Source organism: Cygnus olor, chromosome 1 (assembly GCF_009769625.2).
Source record: "Cygnus olor isolate bCygOlo1 chromosome 1, bCygOlo1.pri.v2, whole genome shotgun sequence".
NCBI classification, from domain to species: domain Eukaryota; kingdom Metazoa; phylum Chordata; class Aves; order Anseriformes; family Anatidae; genus Cygnus; species Cygnus olor.
In genome coordinates this window covers 68,080,470-68,102,379 of record NC_049169.1, presented here as the reverse complement: position 1 = coordinate 68,102,379, position 21,910 = coordinate 68,080,470, and the positions used below count along the sequence as shown (strand labels likewise).

General features: G+C 38.7%; 1 long non-coding RNA gene across 1 annotated transcript in view; it reads right to left on the bottom strand.

Annotated features, from left to right (window-relative positions):
• Positions 1-16,374: 16,374 nt before the first annotated feature.
• The window catches only part of LOC121078405, a 34,363-nt gene continuing 28,827 nt past the window's right edge, over positions 16,375-21,910 (bottom strand). The window contains exon 4 of the long non-coding RNA XR_005824562.1: positions 16,375-16,428. This is a non-coding gene — a long non-coding RNA (uncharacterized LOC121078405). The remainder of the gene's footprint in view (positions 16,429-21,910) is intronic.

Here is a 21,910-nt window from a genome sequence, read left to right as displayed (position 1 = left end):
GGGAGATTAACCTCACTGGAGGTGCCTATATATTCATTATAAATGGAATCTAGAGATGTTTCTTAAGCTAGATGATCCCTTAAAACACAGTTAAAATTAGGAGGATGGAATCTTTTTCTCAGAGTTGCCAATACCTGATTCTTTTTAGGAAGGTAAAAAACAAAAGAAGAAGACGGACTAAAATGCCTGAGTTCCATAACTCCTGTTCATTTATCTTCCGCTTTCCTATTTTTATTCAGTACAGGAGTTGACACAGTCTAGAGTCCATTTTATTTTAAATGATCGTGTCTCTTTATAAGCTAATCTGATTTTAATGGTGAACCTTTAACCCATTTCTCTCACTGGTTATTGCTGCTGCTCTGACAAGCTCAGCTTCCACTTCTTGATCTTCATGGCTATTTTCTGATAGAACTAAATCTTTACTTATCCTTTCCAGCATCCTCTCCAAGTTCTTCCTCCTCTTCTTGACTATTCTTCCACCACTTTCTGAATGACACTATTTTTTCACTATCCACTACAAAAATATATATATATATATATCCTGAATGCCGTCCAATTCTACATTCATATGTGAACTAATAAGTTCTTTATTTAAATATATTGTCCTGTCAATGTCTTGATGAAACCTTGAAAGCTGAATTTGATGAAAATAATCCAGAAACACAAGGGTCAATGGAAACAAAATTCTGTACACCGTTATGCTTTATTAAAGAAGGTTCCACTGTATGATTTTTATCATGAGAAAGGGTAAAAAGATGTCAAATTATTAGAGGAAAACCCTTTTTAAAATTCAAAAGGTTAGGAAGATGAATGACAGTTAAATGCCTATTACCTTAAAATGCCTGTAGGTAGCCTCAAAAATCTCTTCCTTACCTCCCAAGCAAAGCAGTTTGATGTCAGTCCTAAAGTAGCATCTTCAAGAAAAATAAATAAAACAAAATACAATAATTTCAGAACTACTTTTACTTCACTACATTTTTATTCTAGCTAACAGCCACAAAAAGCATACAACAGCAAGTTGTACCATGTTGGTAGAAAGCACAATGTAAACCTCCAAAGTAAGGTAGCCTCCACTAATTGCAACATCTCACTTGTCCTGAGATCAGCAGTGGCATGACTGGGATCGAGAGAGCTCAGAGTCTCAACCCATGGAAAGTCGAGATCACAGAATGTTATTTCTATTAAGGACTTCTTTTCTATTTCACTCAATCATTTTCCTGTTCCCAAGGCCTGGTGCCATCAGTAACAACTGCTTGTTGATCAGACTACCCAACACCTTTCAGTGTGTTCAGCTGTCTTGGTCTTTAAAGATTTTCCAGAATTTGGATTTGTTTTCATTTAACCCTGCAGGCAATTAAGCACCACCAAAATGGGAGAGAAAATCAGAACAATGTAAAACTCACAGGTTGAGATAAAGACAGTTTAATAGGACAGAAAAGGAGAGGGAATAATTAATAATAATCATAATGTATAGATATATACAAAGAAAAGGATGCATAATGAAATTGCTAACCACCTGCCCCCACCCCACCCCCAGCCAACTTCCCCCAGTTTTATGTTCTGCATGACACTGTATGGTATGGAATATCCCTTTGGCCAGTTTGGGTCAGCCATCCTGGCTGTGTCCCCAGCCAGTTTATGTTGCACACTGTCCTGGTTTCAGTTAGGACGTAGTTAATTAAGCAGGTCGAATACTTATACCAATTTTAGTTTAACACACTCTGGTCAAATATGTCGATATCTCAAGCCTTCGGGCCCCACGTATTTGTACTCAGCACTGTCGTCGACTCTATACTTCGGAAACCATATCTCAGAAACTATTAGCAATTACACCTATTGTCTCTTTTCATCAGGGAGTCAATTTGTGGAGAAAATCTCTGAAGAGTTCCACCAACTTAAAGAGAATTTATCTTCCCCCCCACCTAAACGAACCAGTGGCCACCAACTAAAAGAGAATACTTTGGAAAAACTTTTTGAAGAGGTCCACCAACTTAAAGAGAGTTTATTTTCTTCCCCACCTGTACAAACCAGTGTCTCGGCTATTAGGGGTAAACGTTCATCCGTGCAAAGAAAACAATATGGTGGGTACACACCCCGCGCCACCCTGTGGTTTTACCTACGTGACCATGGAGAGGACATGAGAAAATGGGATGGAAAATCTACTGAGACCCTAGAGGCATGGGTACGTGAGTTGCAAAAGAAAACAATCGGGAGAGAGGGGTTCTCTGAAAAGAATGCTGCTCCAACTTCCAGCAGGCAGTCCTTTAAACACAGAAACGAAATTCTGACCAGGACTAGAGGGGCCCTGCCTCCAGCCAGGGGGAGGAAAGGGACAATCGAGTTTATTGGACTGTGTGGATTCGATGGCCTGGCACATCTGATGCACAGAAGTATAAGGCTTTAGTAGACACCGGTGCACAATGTACTCTAATGCCATCAAGCTGTAAAGGGCCAGAGCCCATCTGTATTTCTGGCGTGACAGGGGGATCCCAGCAGTTAACTGTATTGGAAGCTGAAGTGAGTCTAACCGGAAATGAGTGGCAAAAGCACCGTATTGTGACTGGCCCGGATGCTCCGTGCATCCTTGGCATAGACTATCTTAGAAGAGGATATTTCAAGGACCCAAAAGGGTTCCGCTGGGCTTTTGGCATAGCTGCCTTAGAGACAGAGGACATTAAACAGTTGTCTACCTTGCCCGGTCTCTCAGAGGACCCTTCTGTTGTGGGGTTGCTGAGGGTTGAAGAACAGCAAGTGCCAATCGCTACCACAACTGTGCACCGGCGGCAATATTGCACCAACCGAGACTCCCTGATTCCCATCCATGAGCTAATTCGTCAACTGGAGAGCCAAGGAGTGATCAGCAAGACCCATTCACCTTTTAATAATCCCATATGGCCAGTGCGAAAGTCTAATGGTGAGTGGAGACTAACAGTGGACTATCGTGGCCTGAACGAAGTCACGCCACCACTGAGTGCTGCAGTGCCGGACATGCTAGAACTCCAGTACGAACTGGAATCAAAGGCAGCCAAGTGGTATGCCACAACTGATATTGCTAATGCATTTTTCTCCATCCCTCTAGCAGCAGAGTGCAGGCCACAGTTTGCTTTCACTTGGAGGGGAGTCCAATATACTTGGAATCGGCTGCCCCAGGGGTGGAAACATAGCCCTGCCATTTGCCATGGACTGATCCAGTCTGCGCTGGAGCAGGGGGAGGCTCCTGAACACCTGCAGTACATCGATGACATCATTGTGTGGGGTGACACTGCAGAGGAAGTTTTTGAGAAAGGGAAGAAAATAGTCCAAATCCTTCTGAAGGCCGGTTTTGCCATAAAACAAAATAAAGTTAAAGGACCTGCACGAGAGATCCAGTTTTTAGGAATAAAATGGCAAGATGGACGTCGTCAAATCCCAATGGATGTGATCAACAAAATAACAGCTATGTCTCCACCAACTAGCAAAAAGGAAACACAAACTTTCCTAGGTGTCGTGGGGTTTTGGAGAATGCATATTCCAAATTACGGTCTGATTGTAAACCCGCTCTACCAAGTAACCCGTAAGAAGAATGCTTTTGAATGGGGCCCTGAGCAACGACAAGCCTTTGAACAAATTAAGCAGGAAATAGTTCATGCAGTAGCCCTTGGGCCAGTCCGAACAGGACCAGATGTAAAGAATGTGCTCTACACCACAGCCGGGGAGAATGGTCCCACCTGGAGCCTCTGGCAGAAAGAACCTGGGGAAACTCGAGGTCGACCCCTGGGGTTTTGGAGTCGGGGATACAGAGGATCTGAGGCCCGCTATACTCCAACCGAAAAGGAGATATTGGCAGCATATGAAGGAGTTCGATCTGCTTCGGAAGTGGTCGGTACTGAAGCACAGCTCCTCCTGGCACCCCGACTGCCGGTACTGGGTTGGATGTTCAAAGGAAGGGTCCCCTCTACACATCATGCAACTGATGCTACATGGAGCAAGTGGGTTGCACTGATTACTCAGCGGGCTCGAATAGGAAACCCCAGTCGCCCAGGAATCCTGGAAGTGATTATGGACTGGCCAGAAGGCAAGTACTTTGGGATATCATCAGAGGAGGAGGTGGTCCGTGCTGAAGAAGCCCCACTGTACTACAAGCTACCAGAAAATGAGAAGAAATATGCCCTGTTCACTGATGGGTCCTGTCGTATTGTGGGAAAGCATCGGAGATGGAAAGCTGCTGTATGGAGTCCTACACGACAAGTTGCAGAAGCTGCTGAGGGAGAAGGTGAATCGAGGCAGTTTGCAGAAGTGAAAGCCGTTCAGCTGGCCTTAGATATTGCTGAATGAGAAAAGTGGCCAGTTCTCTATCTCTATACTGATTCATGGATGGTAGCAAATGCTCTGTGGGGGTGGTTACAGCAATGGAAGCAGAACAACTGGGATCGCAGGGGCAAACCCATCTGGGCTGCTGCATTGTGGCAAGATATTGCTGCCCGGGTAGAGAACCTGGTTGTAAAGGTACGCCATGTAGATGCTCATGTGCCCAAGAATCGGGCTACTGAAGAACATCAAAACAACCAGCAGGTGGATCAGGCTGCTAAGATTGAAGTGGCTCAGGTGGACCTGGACTGGCAACATAAAGGTGAATTATTTATAGCCCGATGGGCCCATGACACCTCAGGCCATCAAGGTAGAGATGCAACATACAGATGGGCTCGTGACCGAGGGGTGGACCTGACCATGGACACTATAGCACAGGTTATTCATGATTGTGAAACATGTGCTGCAATTAAACAAGCCAAACGGTCAAAGCCTCTTTGGTATGGAGGACAATGGCTGAAATACAAATATGGAGAGGCCTGGCAGGTTGATTACATCACACTCCCTCAAACCCGCAATGGCAAGCGCCACGTACTTACAATGGTGGAAGCAACCACCGGATGGCTGGAAACATAACCTGTGCCCCATGCCACCGCCCGGAACACTATCCTGGGCCTTGAAAAGCAAGTCCTATGGCGACATGGCACCCCAGAAAGAATTGAGTCAGACAATGGGACTCATTTCCGAAACAACCTTATAGACACTTGGGCCAAAGAACATGGTATTGAGTGGGTGTATCACATCCCCTATCATGCACCAGCCTCCGGGAAAGTTGAACGATACAATGGACTGTTAAAGACTACACTGAAAGCAATGGGTGCTGGGACATTCAAAAATTGGGATACACATTTGGCAAAGGCCACCTGGTTAGTCAATACTAGAGGATCTGCCAACCGAGCTGGACCTGCCCAATCAAACCTGTTACGCACTGTAGAAGGGGATAAAGTTCCTGCAGTGCACGTAAGAAACATGCTGGGTAAGACAGTCTGGGCTACTCCTGCCTCAGGAAAAGGCAAACCCATTCGTGGGATTGCTTTTGCTCAGGGACCTGGATGCACTTGTTGGGTAATGCAAAAGAATGGGGAGGTCCGGTGTGTACCTCAAGGGGACCTAATATTGGGTGAGAATAGCCCATGAGTTGAATTGTAGTATGTTAATTATCATATAATACTGTATGTCATCACTACCATGATTGCTATATATCATAGATGAAAATGGTGATTAATTAGAAGGTATTGGAAAGAGTGTAACCTGAGCATGACATAAATGGTATGGAATAAGGGGTGGATATCTGTCCTGGTTTCAGTTAGGACAGAGTTAATTTTCCTCCTAGTAGCTGGCAGGGTGCTATGTTTTGGATTAGGATGAGAAGAGCGCTGATAACATGCTGATGTTTTAATTGTTGTAGAGCAGTGCTTACACCAAGCCAAGGACTTTTCAGCTTCTCGCTCTGTCCTGCTAGCGAGCAGGCTAGGGATGCGGCAGGAGCTGGGAGGGGACAGACCCAGGACAGCTGACCCAAACTGGCCAAAGGGGTATTCCATGCCATCTGACGTCATGCTGAACAATATATAGGGGTGGCTAGCTGGGGTGGGGGGGGCCGGCTGCTCGGGGATAGGCTGGGCATCGGTCAACGGGTGGTGAGCAATTGCATTGTGCATCACTTATTTCGTACACATTATTACTATTAATACTATTATTATTATTATTGTTGTTGTTATTCTTTTCCCTGTCTTAATAAACTGTCTTTATCTCAACTCACAGGCTTCACTTTCCCTTTTCTCTCCCCCATCCCAGAGAGGGAGGGGGGAGGGTGAGCGAACGGCTGTGTGGTGTTTGGCTGCCAGCCGGGCTAAACCACAACACACACCCACTTTACAACATAAAGTATTAACAGAACAAGTGATGCACAGTATAATTGCTCGTCACCAGCCGAATGATGTCCAGCCAGTCCCCAGGAAACAGTGGCCAGGGCCAACTCCCCCAGTTTTATTGAAGAGAATGATTCTGTATGGTGTGGCCAGTTTGGGTCTTGGTTGCGTCCCCTCCCAGCTTTTTGTGTAAGCCCAGCTACACCATATTCCCTATGATGCAGGGTACATGAACAGTTATTTCCCCATGTATTTGAAATCAGTGTGAAGTTTGTACACACACAAAATGACACCACCTGAAACTTCAGCTCAGTGAACATTTTTAGCTGTGTAAAGCCATTATAGAATGTCAAGGTGAAATACCAGGTACATAAACTCCACTAATTACAATTTTGAGACTGAGTCTACACAGCACACTAAAACAGAATACATTTATGTTTAAGGTTTACCCACAAAACCAACTACCAAATGAACACATTTACTCCACAAGGATACCCACTTAAACAACTGAAGCTTTATCTTCCATTTATCTACCATTACACCACTGCAAGTCTCTTCTTCCATCACCTTTATTATTGTAGGCCTCCTAAAATTCAGGCCAACTTGAAGATAAGAATTATAATATCTATAGCTGTTGATTACAATTTGGACTAGGAATTCATACAATTTAACCCATGTCTCATTTGAAATAAAATATTGTATTCTTAGTCTTTCAGGGAAAATTGGAGGGATCTAGGTTCATTTTGTGTAAACCACACATTCGGTCTTTCCAGATCTTGGCAATTTCACTAGCATTTGTGAAAGGTATTGAATGGTCAGTCCTAGCATATGCATTGCTATCTTCTGTGAAATATTTTGTTATGTGCTTTGTTAATTATCTACAGAATAATCCTATTATTGTAATAATTCACAAAAGATCAATGTCATATTCACTCTTCTAAGCTTAGTCTCCTACACATGTTATGATAAAGGGTTGGATACATTTGTAGTACTATGAGCTGAACAAGTGCTTCTGCCCGTTGTCCACCACAGGAAATTTCTTATGCACCTCTAAGATAAATATCTACTTTCTGGATGTCTAAAGTTAAGTAAAATAAAGCTTATCATAAGTGCTGCTCTGTTGATGGTGAATTTGTAAGAGAGAGCATCCTATGGGAGCTAAAATAAAATCAGTTACCTATCTCACATGTGCCAAACAAGTCAGGTCTGAACAAGCTATGTGAATATCTCTTCTGTAAGTCTGATGAGTTTTACAGATGTATAGAAAGCAGTTGTTAGAAGTCAGGGGATATATTTTCTATTCCTGGCTTGGTAACTCTGCAACTGCTCTGTGACTTTAAGAAAGTCACTTAATTCTCCCTATGCCTCTGCTCCATCTTCCACATTTTGTTTCCCTACCACAAAGAATGATGGACAAGGCTATTCTTCAGTCAGCAGTTTGGAAGCTTTTGCTTCTAATGTGAATTATGTAGCAGGCAAAACATATATTTTGTGCTAAAGAATATCATGAACGCATCAACCCTGCAATCATTGCAGCTTGCATATATGTATTCTTTCCAGCCTTCATATCCATTATTTCAAAACATATGTTGTCTCAGGTCAGACTACAGTTACAGAGTACAGCCACTGGACTGTCTAACAGATTTTGTAGATGCACTGGTTTCTGCAGTGCCACAGTTGAGGATAACACTGAGCAATACTGATAATATTCAAACTAATTAGTTGCACCCATGTAAAGAACCTGAATGTTAAAAAGAAAATATTTCTTTGCCTATAATTTGTTGAGGATGATATTTTTCCCACTTTTTTTCTGGGATACATGCACAGCATCATGTTTCATTGTTATCGATATAATATTGTATGCAGTGTGGAATTTAGAATGACAAGAGAATGGTTTGTATTGAGAAAATGCTAGCCGAACTGTGCTGCAGAGTCTATGTGTTTTTCTCATTGATAGATCTCTTTATAAGTGCCTAGAATATCTTTTTTAGCATTTTCTTTAAGAGTTTTTTGTTTGTTTGTTTGTTTTTGTTTTTAATGTAACTGGTTATTTTTTGTCAAACAATGAGACTGTCATTTAGTAGAAATATTGAAGGGGGAGGGGCAGGGAGGGGAGGGAAGGTAAACATCCAACCAATATTAGCTCCGAAGTGCTGGGTAATTGTAAAGGGCCCTGGGCAAAAACAAAACATAGATGTGCAGTAGTCATAGCACATCTTGTCTTAACTTGTCTTTGTTAGTGTAAGTGAAAAGGTTAATGCTGTTCAATTCCGTCAACACAGAATGAGGCACTGCGGCACCTTTGAAATCTGAACTTACCCACAGTGCAACTGACGTGATTCCTGAGAGAATCACATTATTCATAAGTCAGTTTAGTAATATGAATGCCAATTAACCACATGCTGGTATATTATATATAATAATAATAATAAAATAAAATAAAATAAAATAAAATAAAATAAAATAAAATAAAATAAAATAAAATAAAATAAAAACAACAACAGATTGCTTTTAGTATGCTTATCACAGGGTAAAGCTTTGCTGCTGCCTACCAGCAACATATGGTTAGGTCTCAGCCACCTACTAGCCATAAGGGCTTAATCCTACTAGCCAAGACAGATACCAGGGATGGATCCCTGCAAGAGTCTCGAATAGCATGCTTAGCAGTTCTGAGGAATAAAGCTGCCTTTAAAGCAAAATAATTGATGATGACTTAAATTCAATGCCAATTAAAAATGTCAGAGGCTGCATCTTGACTGTCTTGCACTTTGTATAGTCAGTTAAATTCAGAACAGTGTGCACAAGAATGCTGCCAAATTGTCCATGTTCGACATGTACCTGGCAAAAATATATGTGGAGACAAGCGTAGGTCTGGGAAGAAGCAGATACTCAGTTTTTAGGGCCACATTCTTCACCAAGAAAAGTGTTATCTAGCTCACCTTAATCTGTGGTATTACCTAAACTGTAAATCAAAAGCCTTGTAATAGAAAAGTGTAATAAACAGTAGTGTTGGCTCTCTGCTATTTTCTTATGAAGCTCTGACTATTTTTTTATTTTTTTTTTTTGTCTAACCAAATGCTTCAAGATCATTTTATCCTTTGGTGCTAGAGTAACTCTTTATAACATAAATGCATTTATCTCAGGTAATATTTAGAAAAAAGGGTTGCAATCTTTCATCCGCACACCTTGCCCTATTAATAGGAACAGATTAGTGGAGTTTATTATTTAGAGAGTAATCAGTAGGTATGACCAACTTAGAACTCCCATCATACCAGACCATTACAGTGCAGCCACTGGAAAACTCTGTATTCAAATAATAGTATTCATTTTTACCAATTTAAGACTCCAATGTTCAATCCCACACACACAGATATTTCCACAGATCTTCTATTAACTTCTCCAGATCTGATCCCGAAAAACTGTCCTCATGTGGGTAATGTGCATAAGAGGTCAACATGAAAATATACCCCTGTATCTCTGCTGCTAATTCCAGAGCTGGAAGCGTGGCCACAGCCACAGGCATACCTAGCTTGCATAGAGTGATTATGACTCTGAATCTGCATAATGTCTCTGGCTCCATTCCCAAAACTACCCTCTGTGCTAACTCATGCAGGGCTGGCAGAGGATTACTCTGTGAGGCATGGACAATATAGAGGGCTCTTGTTCTTCTGCTCCTATGGTGATGCCTCCCTTAATATATCATGAGGTCATGAAGACTCCAGACTGATTTTTTCTACCAATATCTACAACTAGATATGTGTTATTTTTGTCATCCTTGCTCTGAGCTTGATTTCTGAGTATTTCAGTTTTCTACATCTGAAAACATATACCAAGAAGTAGATCCAAAGCTGCAGGTATCTTTCCTATTTTGCTAAGGATTAAAAGGGATTAAAGATTCTGTTGTAATCCAACAATACATATATTCTACCTCCATCAATCCCCAAATATGACCCACTGTTTCAAGAACATCACACATTTTGAGATGACCAGCTTTAGAACTGAACGTCTGATTTCCAGAAAGAAATTCAATTAGTGGAATCCCATTAAATTTATTCAGGCCAAAACATATCTTGAGTTGAGCACTTAAAACAAGAGAACAAAATAACACCACACCCTACCCACACACCTAAAAACTCCAGGAAGTGAACGCTTTTCAAAAGGTATTTATTTTAATCCTACCTTTGATTACATTTCACCTGCAGTTTATTTCATAGCCCATTATTATTAGAAAAAACTATGAGTCACAATCACATTATTTTGCTCAAAATAAAAGTTCCACAATGTTCCTCTCTGTCTCTCAGCAAACAAAAGTTGGACCAAGTCTCCTCCACAGCAATACTCCAATCTCCTTTATTTTGATACTCTCAATTCAGCCTTCCCTGGCCAGAGTAGTTCTTTTGATATGGTTGGAACTCATCCCTGCAAACCTACCTGAATTGCTCTTAGGACTAGTAAATGTTCCCTTATTCTATGGCAGAAAAGTGGATAGATCCATTTGGGAAGGACATGTCATATCCATAGTACCTATGAGCCAAATTCTTGTCTTCATTTCTACCGTTAGGCAGAAAAAAGTGTGATTAACATTCATGAACACAACTGTACATATATGGATGTGTGGCCTAGCCTATTCTTATGTCCAGGCCTAGCCTATTCTTATGTCCAACCCTATAATTTTTACATACAATGAGAAGAAATGAGGAAATAGATTATTATGTAACAACAGAAAGAAAATTGTATTTACATTCAATGCCAAAATAAGAATTGAAGCAAACAATGAAGCATCTGCAGACAGGAACACATTAGAAGCACCTTCCAGAGTTCCACCTTCTTTGCTCAGAGACGAGACCTGTCCTTCTGTTTGCTATTGACATCTTTCTATAACAACTTTAATTTCTCTTGCTACTTAATACGTCAAAGCACTTGACTACACTCACAATCTCTATTAATCAAAGCCTAGGTAGTTGCCACAGACTGAGGAGGAGTATAATCCTTAAGATTCAGTCCCCCCTCAAAAAGAAAAAAAAAATGGTGGTAGTTTGCCTGACAACAGGGTAAACAGATTATTGTGTTATTGCTGGCTGATTGCCGGAGTTATTTTGGAGCTCTGTAATTCGTTTAAAGAGATTTTTGACATTTATGAAATGACTTCTATAATCAACTGACAGTGCAATATCCTATAATTGTTCAATTAAAAATGACTACTAGTGCATTCATTTATTAGTAGAATCAGATAATTGTCTTGCCACTAAAGAGTACTTCACACTTTGTGCATCAAATGAAAATGTTTGAGTATAAATCTGTGGCACAGCAGCCAAAGTCCTGGGGATTTTTCAAGTGAAGGTGTAATTATTACAGGCCTCTGAAGTAAATACAGTTTCATGTGATAATCTTTAAATGGATTACATGTGTCTTACAAGACACACTTCTGCATAAACTGTCACATCTGGTGAGATGGACATGAACAGGTTTTCTGTGGCAGGTGAAATTCATGTCATTTAAAACATGGTCAGCATAAAAATTGGCATCTAAACCACAGAGCTGCCCTTCCTTCCCTCCACTCCTCTCCTTCCCCAGCTCTGTTCTTGGGAAAACACCACTCTACGAAAGGCAGGTGGCAGAGGATGGGTGTGCAGGTAAATCAGTTTTGCATGGGAAATTTGGCTGGAATAACAATGCATAAACTACACAGCCTCACTCACAGATGCACATACACTCACCCTGTGCACCTGGGAGATATTAATGTCTCCATGAAACGTTTGGTGATCTTTAGATATATTTGAAGTCCACTTGAGGTCACTCAGCACCTTGAAACAATTTCAGAATAGAAGCTCTCTCTTTAAAATTGAACATTTTAACTTTCATTATCCAAACCATCTGCTAAGCAAAACCACAGATCAATTTTTCATTAAATAATACAAAATCTCTGTATAGCAAGTAGGTAGAGATCATATGGAAAACTGTATAAGCAAATCACTGAAAGGCAAGCACCAGCAGCAGCCCCTTCACAAATATAATGATTTTTTTTTTTTTTAATTATCTTTCTGTTTCTAAGGACAACCTTCCAGAATTCTTGGCTAAAACTCACAATTTATATTCAGATAATAATAATTAAAGAAATCCAGTGCATAGTCACCAGATGGAAGATAATACTTAATTTGTGGCTGCTGCAGTATACTATTTAGTAATGTCATTTCAGATTCTCAGCTGAGCTTAAGCCCTGCTCCCTCCTTTTCTCCCTCCCCCTCCGCACACCAGTTTGATCGCGGAACATAACGTTTCTTCACCTCACACTTGAGCTTTTCTATATTGCCTGTCATCCAATGATCTTCAAATACTTTAATGAACCAATAATTAGCGAGTTATTTCTTATAATGTGACTTAGCCAAGTGTTACTTTTTCCCCGTGTTTCACAGGGGCAAAGCTGTAAAGCGCAGGAATTATTGCCAGATTTTTTTGCCAGCAGTCCCAGGATGAGGGGGAGGATAACTGGCTCCTGTCTGGAGAGTGTAAACAGGGGAGCATCTGGAGAACACCTCGTTTTACAGTGCGATGCCAATTAAACCAAGTGGTAGATGTAGCTGCATGGTAGCGAGCAGAAGCCAGCTCCAGCCAGGTCCCCCTTTCGTCAGTGTGAGCTTCATGAGCCTGGTGGTGCTCCCCAGCCACCCAGGAACCCTGTGGCAGAGCCCACACCAGATCTGGCTCTCTCCCCCTCCGCTGTAATCACAAACCCACCCTTCTTCCTACTTAGGGAGGGAAAAAAAAATAAAAATCAATGTGTCCTCATATCAGATCATCTTCAGTACAAAGCTCTGCAAATGACCCATCAAGGATACACTGCTTCAGTGACTGCACTTTCCTTCCTTTTATTCCCTTCTCTCCCAGTTTTGTTATTATTTGCTGTTGTTTTAAACCCATTTTATTTTGTGCTGTATGGATTTTAGAAAGACTTTTGATAAAGACGGTCCTGGCAGCTTGATGATAAATATTATTTTCTTAACCTGCCCAGCTTTGTCAGCCACCTGCAACAGCAGCCTGCCATGCGTTGGAAGCAGCTCATTAACTTTCCCACTGCTTCCCAGGAGTTTTCCTTGTTTTCTTTCACCTTGGGTGTGTGCTGCCTTCTCTGCGAACAGTTAACTACCTGAGCAGGCCGAGTGGGCTTTGGCACCACAAGCATAGCACGCTTCAGGCAGACTCCCTGCTAGGGCTCAAAATCTCTCTTAAACACATTAAGCAGCCCATTTTGGATTGATAGTGCAGTAATTATTCTGCTTCACCCTAAAAACCATCCTGGGGTAATTGGCGCAGAGGAAAATTACCCAGAGTCCTCTGCCACCTGGTAGTTAAGGAACGAATCCAGGGAAAGATAAGTGAAGCAGGGAAAAAATCGGCACTTATTTGATTTTAATCTCACCACTTTGCAAGCATTTAAATTGCCTTAATCAGGTGGCTGGCTCCCAGCCTAGCTGGTAATCTGTTATCAAATTTGAAACTAGATTTTTTAAAATGTCAGTGTAGGCTGAGAATTGAAGTCTATTAACAGTTATGAGCCTCCCTCCTAAACTTCCATAATCTATGTATTAATGATCCCTTTTACAAAGCTGTCAAATATTACCTTATTATAACTATATATTAGTAACGTCAGTGTAAAAGCAAGATTTAATTATTTATTTTTAAAGATAGAAAAAAATCATACACATATACAATGCTAACATTCTTAACACTGAAACCCGATTTTTCCAAGGCAATAACTTGAGTGTATGGAATAACCTTGATAAATGTAATTGAATTTTTCTCTGATAAGATTAACTAGTGGTAATTGTGAATGGGGAAGGTCTGACCCACTACAAATGAGATGTATGACGAGCTGAAAATAATCAATTTTTTTTTCTCTCTCTCTTTTCCCCTCTGCACTCCTGCCCACCCCCCAACTCTGATTTAAAGAAAAAAAAAAAAAAAACTGAAATAGTAATTCTGAGCCTGGCAGGATGAAGCATTTATGTCTGAAATGTTTTTGTATGTGCTGATTATCTGCTATCTTCTCAGTGTGCCTAATTGTGCTGAGCTCAGTTTAAAATGAGATCAACACTTTTAAACCCCAGAAGGCTTAATTAAGGGAGGGACTTACTGCTTTGCAAAAAGGGGAATTTACGTCTTTTGACAAATGTAGTATAAATTTTACCTACAACTTCCCTGACTAGAGTGCTCCAAAATTTTGTAACTCATTGAATTGCTTTTAAAAACAAATAGGGAAAAAAAAAAACTTTAAAACTCATGATTGCTGGTAGTGTTTGAGAGTTGTGATTTTTCCTTGCTTACTAGTTCTTGCTGTTTGTTTCCACATGCTCTTGTTCAAGCTGTCCTGATCAAGCAAGCATGCAATATAGAAAACAGACTTGATAACTCCAGTATTTAAACTCTTTCAAAGCACACAGAAGCTATGTCCTTCTCAGAGCTGCAGATGCCTCTCTACTGTTGCATGGAAAAAACACATGTGCAAACGCAGACAAAGCATTCCCTTACCTTACATTTGTTTCCAAATTATAGAGGGGAATTAATTCTTTTCAGTTATGTCATAAAAGTCAATCAAGTATTCTTTGAAAATAATAACACAGTTCATTTTGTTTTCTTCCTCCCTCATTATCCTATAACTCTGACCATTGAACTTTAGTGCTGTAGATCAGGCTAAAACACCACTGACAACTGAGTATTCGTATTCTTGTCATTGAATCCTATGTAGGTTCTGTGAAAGACTCTTCAGAAACACAAAATCTACCGACAGTGAAATTAATCACAAAGTACAAAAGAAAAGCAGCTGGCATCCAACTACTGAATAATGCAAAATGTGCAGATTTAAATTACATGTCACCGTTAATGTATACAATATATCTATATCTACACACACAGAGAGTTGTGCTATAATCTGTAAATAATTTTTCAGTCTACAAAAAAAGTATTTTAATTTAAAAATAGTATATACTCAAATTGCGTCAAAATCAAACACCAGATTAGTTCATCATGATTAATGTTACTGCTGTAAATACCAGAAGAAATTAAGCTCAATATGAAATGGTTGCAATTTAAAACTAGTCTTTAAAAAAATATTTAATTAAAATCTTTTATATAGGTGTTTTATAAGTTGTAAATGAAACCAGTAAAAATCTGTCAATATCTCTGTCTGCTTATATACTAAGTCTTTAATTAGTCATCAGGATCAAATACAAAAAGGAAACAAAGTTAAGTTTCCTTCATTTATGTGCTTATTATAACATAAATTATTTATAAAGGAACTACCTGGAAAAGTATAGGAGAAATCACCACTGAGGCCATTATTTTCATGCAACACAATGGGTAAATTATAGTCCTGGAGATTGATATTATTTTTTCCTTTATCCAAAAATAATAGTAGAATAAAATACAGGACCAGATTCCATAACTACTTGCCTTGAATTCTGAAGTTTGCTAGTTCTGAGCTGTATAGCCATATATCCTTGAGAGCAAACAAGAACCCAGTGTAGCTTATTCCTCAGCTTTTGACAACCTTTATTATTTCATTTATCTGCTATTCATAGTGAGATGTAAACATCTTACTTCCCAGTGTGATCCTCATATCAACAGCGGGTCAGTTGAAAATATTGGGAATCAATACGTTATAAAACATTAGCCAGTACTAAAAAGACAGTGCTACAGCAAATTCCTTGAATGTCAAATAAAAAATAAACAAACATGGACAGTTAAAAAAAAAAAAAGTCAAGATCATAAATAAAGGACAAGGAATTAGAAACATATATTTCTAAAACAATGACTTGACAAGGAAGATGTCCCTATATTAAATACCAAGCAACTTACAGCAAAGATGATGATTAATTTCATGTAGACATAGAGAAAAGAAGCAGTTTTAAATTAATCTTAATACAACACAACTTGCGTAGTAACAGGGCTCATTATTATTACAGGAGTGGTGAGAATGGATAATATGGGCAAAGGAAACTTGGTTGAAATTCAGCTTGTTGTTCTGTTTTAATTTATTGGGCTAGACATTTCAGACTGACTGTGTACAGGCAGGGGACAGCATTCACATCTTAGACAAACAAACAGGCATCATGGACATCTTGTAACAGAAGCTTGACGCAAATGAACCAGGCCTCCTGCTGTTCTTCCCCCTTTATAAGCCTCAGTTTAGTCAATGATAAGCCTATAAGAAGAGCTGGTCAAAAAAAAAAAAAAAAAAAAAAAAAAAATCCCCAATGAAACCATTTTCTAATGCAAACAAAGCAAATTAATTTAAAATAAAACAACAACAACAACAAAAGGCAGGAAAGTGTTAGTTTGTAATTAATTTTTGTTTGTTTGCTTTTTGACTACATGTTCAAACTAATCTTTTTAGTATTCAGGTGAACAGATTCAGAGAGAAAAATATTGCTCAGATTTCATAAGTTTGATACTTTGAGAATTTTGTCAAATGTGTTGATGTAACACAAGATATTTATTATTTTTACGTGAAATATTTATGTTGTACACTGTATGAAAATATTTTACCATGAGCAAAATGAATAGATCACAAGTCATCCATACTAAATTATGCAATTACAATTATTAGAATTTCACATTTTTAATAATTTGTTTCACGAGAAGACTTGATTTTTCTTTATTCCAAATCTGAAATACTTTTTTTTTTTTGTTATCAAATACAAATCTATTATTGACCAATTATGCTTATAGATATACCTTATGTTTTCCCTTATTCTCAAGTAATTGTTGAATTTCAAAACTTACAACAGACTAAAAATGGATCTTGAAGCTTTGAGACTTTGGAGGATTTGCAGAAATTGGGGTTGAGGGAAGGGGAGCTAAGGAAGAGGAAAAGAAGGAAGGATGAAAAAGGAGGAGCTGGAATCCAGATCTTCAGGTCAATTCTTTGTCTACCTTACAGAGTATAAAACAATTTTCTTCTAACCTTACCAACCACAAGCCCTGCTAGCTCCACAGATCAGCATTGTTCCAACAACATGTTGTATCAAAGTTGTGTTCACATTTTGGTATTGTTCATTCTTCTCCCTTATTTCTCCAACTTCCTTGAAACACTGGTCATTCGCACCACTTGGTTCAACACTAAATCTTCCGTTGTGACCTCTTATAACGTTTCAGTACATTTTGGTTTTATTTGGTTTGTGAAAGATTTCTGCTGTTCAGTTGAAGATGACTTTTTTAGTGCTATTTTGAAATGAGAAGCTTCATTTTTAGAGGAAAAGGTACATTCTTTCTGAAATGACACTGTGCTCCACAAGAATTAAAATATTTTCAAATCTTCCTATTTCTTCCCCCAAATTTCACGTTTGTCAGATTCTGTTCAACTTTACAAATAGATTTGCAGCATTCATTTTCCCCTTCTATAATGACATTCCTAGCCATTTTGACATATATACAATTAATCACACATATACTGTGTGATGCTCTTGATATTCAGCCTGTAGTTTCATGGGAACCCAGGGGTTAGGAATTTATCATTAGCCACTGCTCACAGTCTTTCTGAAGACCCTCACACGTACTACCTGACAGGCAGAAAGAACCATAAAGGCAAGGGCAGGAGGAGGGGCTTAACCACTAATCTAGAAACATAGAAGCCCTATAGAGACAAACAGCAGTAGAACAGACAGTGCAAATCATCCTCAACTGGAACTGATATCCTACACCTCCTTTCCCATTCATTTTGTTGAAAGGTTATAGAAAGCAGCAGATCATTAATTGTGATTGTGTCACATTAGGACCCTTTTTTATTTGGCTTCCTTCTTTTATTACTCACTGCAACACCTTTTCCTCTACTCAGATGACTTTTCACAAAGCCAAAACTCAGCCCAGCCAGTGCAACCATGGTGAGTAAATGTGCAGTCTACAAAGAAATTCACAGAAGGCAAGAATGGAACCAAAACCTTTTTTTTTTTTTCATGAGGCTAGGTCTTCAGCCATGTTTTCCATGGGTTCTTCCATGGTTTCAGGGTCACATGGCCCTTGTGTCCCCAGTCTTCAGATCATCACCCCCTACTTCCGACCCATGGAGAGATTAATTAACTCCTTCTGTTTTGTCCTATTCCCACCCGCTTTGCAGGACGGGAGATACAATTAGTCTGGGCTATTGATTATTCTGTGCAATCAAATCAGCTGGAAAACATCTTTTTCTTTTTCTTTTTTTCTTTTTTTTCTTTTTTTTTTTTTTCCAGCAAGTATAGGGGACCTGTTCATTCTGGTTTGATTCCTTCTCCCACCAACTCTGGCAACTTTGGATTTGGGCCCTTTCCAGAGAATGAGAACAGGGAGTTGAAGGCAGGGAGTCTCTTTACAGTTTGTTGACTCAAATACTGTAATATCATTATAGTCCTATGTTTTCATAGCATGCTCACTGAGCATTGATGTCCCCTAAAGTCCTCCATCTCTTTTACAGCCACTCTTAATATGGCATCTTTCTTCCACAGAGAATTTAAACCTGATACCAACTGGCATTTAGTCAAACACACAAAACAGGCTCAATGTTCTGTTGTTTTTCCCCACTTAAAGACAGTTTTAAATCTTTTTTTTTTTTTGAAAAAAAAAAAAAACACACACACACACACTGGTGTTTATTCTTAAGTCCTTGAAATTTCACTTGCAGAGGTATGCTAGCCACTGTCTAAGACTCACCCTCTCTTCAGTATCAGCCCTGTTGAAGTTTGACCTGGCAAGCCACAGATTGCAAAGCAGCAGCTCCACCACTTGAAATAGGAAAGAATCTTTCTTGAGAGACAAAATGATAAAAATGAGATCATCTTTCAGGTTTCCTGACACTAGAGGGCAAGCCCATTTTAAGTAATACTATATTTGATGAAGAATCTTAAAATACATTTCCTTAAGATTGAATAAACTGTGTAAATTCCTTCACTCATATTTTCTCATGGACTCCTCTGGCCTCTGAGGTAGAATAATTCTGCTCAAACTGGTGAAACTAAGAGGGATGAGGAGAACAGTCATCAAACCCTAGACCACAAGTAGTACTCCCATTGACTATAGGGAAGGAGCTGATATTAGTGTTGGGTAACTTCCAATCTTAAGGACATTTTCTGTATCTAAACAGATTGTTTTTATTATATTTTAATATTCTAGAATTCTGGTAACTGTTATAGTAACATTGATTCCCCAGTGGTCAGCAAGATGGATACAGAACGGAAAGAGACATGAACAAAGTTTGAGGAAATACTCTACCACAAATTAACACCTCATCTAACCATTTCTTCCCACTAATAAGAAACAAAAGGAAAGCAGTGCTTAATTCATATCTCGTCGCTTTGTAGACTTCTCCATGCTGCCTTCCTCTTTACTGAAAATCAGACACCACAGCTCATTAAGCTAGGTTTTGAAAGATAATAGAGCTTTTAGACTCCTACACTTCTCTGAGGTTAACAATTCTTTAATAGAAGACAACGGTCTTGTGGTTAAGCCACAAACTCTGTGTCAGGGGACCTTGGTTACAATCCATTACACATACAGACTTTGGCAAGCCATATTACTTATCTTGCCTTAACTACATTTTAAAGATGAGGGCTGTATAAGTTTCCCTTTCAGCTGGGATAGCACAAGGATAAGAATGGATGCTGACTTCCCTGCAAGGACAGTCTCCTTGTGATGAGGGAGGCCGTCCTTCGTGCTAACCAAAGGAAATTCTTCTTTCGGTTGAAACTGTAAATTCATATGATAGGTATTGAAAGAATTCAAAATAAGCATATAAAAATCAATCATCTATGTTTTTATTTAGAAACCAAGTAATGCGCGCTTTTTTTTTTTTTTTTTTCCAAAAAGCTTGGTACACAGACACAGATATTTCACTGAAGAGCTCTGAATCTCAGAATCCTTTAAGGTGCTTAATCTAAAAAATAATTTATTTTTTTTTAAAAAAAAGGAAACTTAACTGAAGAGAAATGGGTTTAGCACCATTTTAATCATCCTAAGATATCCTACAAATCCTCCAACTGCCATTCCGGAAGGATATAGGTCTGCTTCTTGTAGACCAAATGTACGGGCACACGCCGAACATATGCAGCTATCTTTCATAGCCCGTAGCACCTAACACAGCACTACATATTTGTGGTTAGACACCTAAATCTCCCTTCTTTATGTCCCCAAGCAGAAATATTTCGAAAACAGATAGACGTGAAAATTTTCAGAAAGCTTCCTAGCAGTTTTAATGTATACTGCAAAATGGAACAAAATTAATGCCTGAAGTTGTGATCACTGACATCAGCTAACTTATCCAGAATTACACATGATGTACTAATAGGCATTTACTATGTCACGTCTATTAACAAATTATGAGCATACAGAATAACTACTTGGTGTACAATTACATCTGTAAACCTTACTCTCTTTTGAACACAGACTCAGTTTCCATTTGAATAACAAAATTTAACAGTAGAGTGCTGTAGTCACTAAGACCTTAAGAATAAAGCAAGTGTAAAATAAATTTTTTGCAAGTAGAATCGAGAACAGTAGGAGGTAATTCTACTATTTCACTTCTGAATTGTGCAAATGAGGAATTTTCAGATAAATATTGCCTAACATTTCTATCAAAAGTATAGCTTAACTACACTTGGCAAATAAACTTACAAAGATTTTACTATAAAGCAAAATATCTTTTTGAAATTTTGTTAATTCAAAAATCCCAGCAATTTCCCACTTTTTAATAATCATTATAGAATGCTGAGATTTTTTTTTTCATATGTTTTTAACACCAAGATGGAAAATATGAGAAACATAAGACAAATCATTGCTAAAGCTCTTTCATTTGGAAAAAAACTTGACTTCTAACAGACTTTTTTTTTTAACCAAATATCAAATATTTGGGATCTGGTGACACAATTACCAGGGCAGGTTTTAGACTGACAAAGTTTAAAACAGTAGTAGTGTTGTCATACCTGTGAAAAGTTTTGTAGGGAGAACTGATCAATTTTATCAGCAGATTTGTTGGGAAAACATTTTTCTAGTTCAAAATAATCTCTTCCAACTTTTGGTTATATCTAAAGAAAACACCATTGCTTCCAAACCTTGTTGAGTTAAAAAAGGCTTTTACAAAGACCTGATTAGTAAAGCTTCCATAGACTAGTAATTCCATGATATCATAATAATATGTGCATTCCAGAAAGGACAATATTTTCCATATTATTTACAGTGTAATGCCTGATATCATGTTATGTACTGATGATGATGAGAGATATTAATTCACCATAGCATCTTCTCCAGAAAGGCCTTTCCCATAAGCAATGTCTGCTCCCAGTATGTCGTCACTCCAGTCAATGTGATGTCTTCAGACTTTTAAAGATCTTTCAGTGAAGTAGTATAGTAGTATATATATAGTCCATATCAGCTGCTGCAAGTCATTAAAAAGAAAATTTACTAACTGTTATTAGCTCTGTTATGGTGGTTTGTTTTTTTGTTTGTTTGTTTTTGTTGGTGGTGTTTTTTTTGTTTTGTTTTGTTTTGTTTTCTTCCTGAAAACAACCCCTTCAAGGTAAACTGTACATTCATTTAAGGGGAAAAAAATGATATTCATTTTTTACTAATTAAGTCATCAAAATATTGGAGAAAAATTTTCCCACAGAATCATTACAGAGAAGAAAAATATTTTTGCAAAGATCAGTATAATACTAATATTGAATTTCTGATGA